Here is a 5,139-nt window from a genome sequence, read left to right as displayed (position 1 = left end):
ACACATGTGTTTAAAATCTGTCCACAGATTTGAAATTATGTTTAAGTGAGAGGAGGGCTGTCCTAAAAGCAGAATATCTCCACTTCCATGCCTTACAGCTGGCAAGGTGTTCTTTTTTTATCAGATGCTGTCCCCTTTTTCTTCTCTCCAAACACACCTTTGCTGATTGTGGCCAGAGAGCTCACTTTTAACTTCATCAGTCCACAGCACTTGTTTCCAAAATGACTCAGACAGTGGGAAGCTTCTGAAGCACTTTGGTATATTTTATATAGCCTCAGTTAGTCACTGGCTTAGGAGAGCCCATGGTTTGAAGAGTCACATATTAGATCAGTTCTGGAAGTTTCATCAGCTGACATTTCTTCAAGTCTTAACAGGTCAGTTCTGAGGGTTTTAAAAGTAGAAGGGTGTCCAAACTTTTGCTCATGCCACAATTTCAATTTCTGTTTTTCAAGTTCATGAAATAACAAGTAACAGTGCATTAACACTTGCAGAGAGACCCATTTTGAAATTCACAATTACATTTTTGTCACATAAGTACACACGTTTTTCATTTAGTTGCACATCAACTATGTTTTGCTATATTTGGCTTTGACATCATTGTTCTTTACTGTAATATAACAGTATTTTACCACACGAAAGTGTAGGTCAAGTGAACATAATTTAAAATTTAATATGATATATTTGTTTTGTCGGGAACAGGTTAGGGATTTACGTCAAAGCATATCTCCTTTTCCATTTCACAAACATTCAGATCAGTGTGGTAACTGCTGCTGTTCATTCAACAGGCTCAAGCTTGACGTATTTTGCATTATCTTTTTATCTCCTATACAAGAAAGAGAGGGAACGGTGGAAGAGAGAGGGATAGAGGGAAAAGTGGTGAAGGGTGTGGTTTCATCCTGGCACATCATGCTCCTCCTCCCTCTGTCCTGGTTTCCCTTCAGTGAACTCTGATGTGTCTCATCCATCAGAGTCAGTTTTGTCTTGGATGGTCTGGGTCCAGCAGTGTGATGACAGCACCAGAAGCCAAGTGCAGGTGAGTAACCATCATGATTCGAACTTAAACTACTTCATCCAGTACTGCAGCATGTCTTCTTCAGCAGTCTGATTTCCCTTTTCACTTTAGTCCATCAGGGTTTAAATACCTAGGTATTAATGTGACTCGTTCTTTATCCAGCCTTGCATCAGCTAATTTCACTCCACTAATCTCAAAGATTACATCTGCTATTCAAAGATGGGGTAACCTCCCCCTTTCATTAATCGGCAAGATTAACGTTGTAAAGATGAATATCTTACCAAAACTTCTTATTTTTATTCCAGTCAATTCCTCTTTTTCTACCTAAACATTTTTTTTTGACTCATTGGACAAGATAATATGTTCTTTTATTTGGGGTGGGAAGTCACCTAGAGTTCGTAAGTCTTTACTTCAGAGATGCAGACTTAGTGGAGGACTTGCACTACCTAATTTCCAAGCCTATTATTGGGCTGCTCACATCCATAAACTTTGCTACTGGTTAAAATCTTCTGGACCCTCTTGGTGTAAATTGGAACTATCATCCTGTAAGGGATCTTCCATACCTGCTCTACTTTATTCCTCTTTACCTACAAAACCCTCTTTATATACTGAGAATCAAGTGGTTCTTAACACACTTAAAATCTGGTTTCAATTTAGGTGGCACTTTAAATTTGTAGCTGCATCTTCCTCAAGTCCTATAAATAACAACCATCTATTTCCTCCATCACTTTCAGACTCAACATTTTCAACGTGGCATGACAAGGGTATTACACAATTCAAACATTTATATGTAAGTGGTGTATTTGATAGCTTTGCCAATTTGTCATCTCGCTACGGCCTCCCTGTTAGTCATCTGTTTCGCTATTTTCAAACTCGCGTTTTTGTTGCTAAGTGTTTCCCTAATTTCCCTTCTGTACCGCCAGAACAGCAATGGGAAACAATGTTATCATTTACTCCTCATCACAGAGGACTCACTTCAAAGTTGTATAATATTATTTTGGCTTTTAGCAACCACTCAGATGTTAAACTTAAGTGTACATGGGAAGGTGAACTGGGAATACAAATACATGAGGACTCCTGGGAACAAGCCATAGAGAGGGTAAAATCTACCACTTCTTGTGCACGTCTTGGACTTATTCAATTTAAGGTCTTACACAGGGTGCATTTCTCCAAGTCTAGACTGTCTGTACTATATTCGGAAGTGGAAGACAAATGTGATAAATGTCATGGCTCTCCTTGTCACCTCAGCCACATGTTTTTTCTTTGTCCCGGTCTGAAAGATTTTTGGGCGGGTTATTTTATCATTATGTCAACTGTTCTTGGTGTAAATCTCCAACCATCCTTACTTGCAAGACGTTTATTATTGTTACATTGGAAGTCTGCTAAATGTCCTTCTATCTCCCGGTGGCTTAAAGACATCATGTTTTTTTTAAAGCTTGGGAAAATTAAATATACATTAAGAGAATGTACTGTCAAATTTTTTCACAAATGGCAACCCTTTATTTCCTATTTCACTAATTTAGAGGTACTACCTGATTGAATTTCTGCCTATTACCGTGGTACATTTTATATCGCATAAATAACCAGTAGTGTGCGTATTGGTCGAGAAGTGCTGAGTTGGGGTATGGGTGGGGGGGTATTCACATAGTGTGTTTTTGTTCATTTTCGTTTGTGTATGTGTGTATGTGACTGTTTACATATGCATATATGTATATTTAAAAAAAAGGATAACTGTATCCCTGTAATTGGAAACATTTTACTGTATTTTTCAATAAAAATATTTTGGAAAAAAAAAAAAACTACTTCATCCAGCAAAATACTTCATACTTCCAGTAATTTGTCTTATTTTGCCCATTTTTAGTTCTTTTGTCACAGTCTCTGAGGGACTGGTCAAACTTATTATTTAGAGGGAGGAAGAGAAAGAAAAGGAGCAGGGTTATGTAATTTTTCCTTTAGCGAGAAGGTGTTCTGATATTTTTATGCCCACATTTTATTTCACTCTTTTCTTGTGAGATCTAATCACAAGTTTCATCAAGATAATTACCATTAATTTGTACCAGCTAGTAGGAAGAAAATATCAGTTTTACAAAATGACAGATAATAATCTTTATAGATTATTTCTTGTAAGAGGGAGGCTTTTGTTTGGTTTGTTTTTTTCAGTATATCTAGTAGCAGCCATCTTCTCTTTAATCTGCATTAGAACAGAGTTATGATAAAATGAAATGTGACAGAGTTAGCATGTACCCACAATGTATAGTGGTTATATATACCCACTATGTATAGTAGGTATACTGTACAGTTAAATAATTACTTATACCTTTAGCCTAGCCTAGAATTACAGCCACTAGTTTATCCCTTCAGTTTCTTGTGTTTTCCCCTTTTTTTCTGTGTCTCCTGTGCATCCTCCACCACTGATCTTCAGTCTGTCTACTCCTCATCCGTCCGGCAGTAGATCTCCCCCAGCCTGTTTGTAGTTTCAGCCAGTTTGGTATTTGATGTTTGATGTTGCTTAGAACTGTGTATTCCGAGTTTGTTCCTTGTGTTTTCTCCACACTAACTCTTGTCTCAGTGTGCCCGAGGATCACTGCATGTTTGCCTCCTTGCCTGTTTGCCTTGCTTGTCTCTCTGCCTGCCACGCTCACAACACAACCCACCACCCAAACCAGCTCAGCTTCACTGGTCTCCAGCCTCCCTCAAACCTGTGCTTCATCACCCCGCTCACTGCTCTGCCAACTGCCATCCCTCCTCTGCCCTCTGCACGTTTACTGGACTGACCAATAAACCTTCACTTGATCATCTGAACTGAGTCTGTACCCTGCGGCTGGGTTCACCTATTGTTCATAACAATATCTGGCATTTTTGCTTGATAAAATGAATAAAATTATTAACTGATTACTTGCCAATTAATTGTATGATAATCCATTTATTGAATAATTCAGCTCTACATGTGATGCATGCATAACACAACCTGTAACTTGCTTTTTTAAAAAGCCAAACATAGGGTTGAACCCTCCCTCCCAAATTTCTGTACACTCCCTATTCACTCATCCAGCTTCTCATTTCATTCTGTCTCTTTTGCTTGGAATGACAGGGAAATTCAGACCTCCATATTTAAAAGGAATAGTGTTGATTTACAGTGAGTTTATTTGTGGAGTCTGTTTAGTTCACAGTATCTATCTGTTTACCCATGTGCACAGCAACAGGCAGGATCCCTATCAGTGTGTGTAAATAGGGAATAGTCAGGTCTGCACGCTTCTTGTATATGTCTGTGTGTGTGTGTGTCATTGTTTTTGTCTCTTATCAGGACCAATTTTCACTGCTCAGTTGGTCAGCATAAAGACCACAGGCTGAGCTTCACAATAACCACTGCTCCTTGCTCTTTTCATATCTCAGCCCTCCCCACTGTGCTAAATTCAGTCTGTGTAATCAGTGTGGGAGCTCTTTTGCAGAGGCACACCCCACGCATACGACTGTCTTTGTGTTCCAAAATAAAATGAAACTAAAGTTTATATTTGCCCTGACCTATTGCCCACTCTTTGTTTATGGTCCAGCATACTGTATCTATCTAATACATATGTATGGTATGTGTTATCTACCTACCTATACATAGGTAAAATCTTGAACTCTATTAACATGTCTTTCCTTGCCAAGAGAAAACATAGGGTATGTGATGTTCATAGCAAGCATATAATATATATAATATGATGAATGAAATGATGAAACTATAGTAGCATGGTAGGGGTGCACCAGTAACTCACCAGGTTAGGTGCATGTCAGGTTGCAGTGACCTGAGTTTGATCTTGATAAACGTTATCAGTGCACTATTAGCCTTGTATAGTACCAAGCACTCCAATATCTACGTGTGGGGCATTGAGTCGTAGGCTTTCTTGTAGTCAATCCAGGCAGGGCTGAGGTCTTTCAAGTCCTAGAGTCTTGGGTGATTGCTCTGTCAACCAGTAGCTGGTGCTTTCACTGTCTGGTGTTGTTTCCAATGTCCTTGTGAGCTTTGCTCATGTATTGACTCATGTATCTGCTTATCTTAACTGCAATGATGCCTGAGAGGAGCTTTCATGTTGTGAAGAGGCAGGTTATCTGCCAGTAGTTTGAGGGTGCTGTACCCTTGCGGG

At 39.1% G+C, this 5,139-nt stretch overlaps 1 protein-coding gene across 17 annotated transcripts in view; it reads left to right on the top strand.

The window, feature by feature from the left end:
* LOC108880208 (adenosine receptor A1) overlaps window positions 1–5,139 on the top strand; it is a 28,739-nt gene that overhangs the window by 4,229 nt on the left and 19,371 nt on the right. For 7 of the 17 annotated variants that reach the window (XM_051065921.1, XM_051065928.1, XM_051065929.1 and 4 more), the window contains exon 3: window positions 837–1,033. The gene's annotated coding sequence lies outside the window, so the exon portion shown is untranslated. Of the gene's footprint in view, window positions 1–832; window positions 1,034–5,139 lie in introns of all 17 variants that reach the window. The other 10 variants (XM_051065931.1, XM_051065932.1, XM_051065925.1 and 7 more) reach the window with 3 other exon arrangements.

Source organism: Lates calcarifer, linkage group LG7_2 (assembly GCF_001640805.2).
Source record: "Lates calcarifer isolate ASB-BC8 linkage group LG7_2, TLL_Latcal_v3, whole genome shotgun sequence".
NCBI classification, from domain to species: domain Eukaryota; kingdom Metazoa; phylum Chordata; class Actinopteri; family Centropomidae; genus Lates; species Lates calcarifer.
Note: the sequence above shows the minus strand (reverse complement) of the source record. Positions and strands in the feature narration are given on the sequence as shown.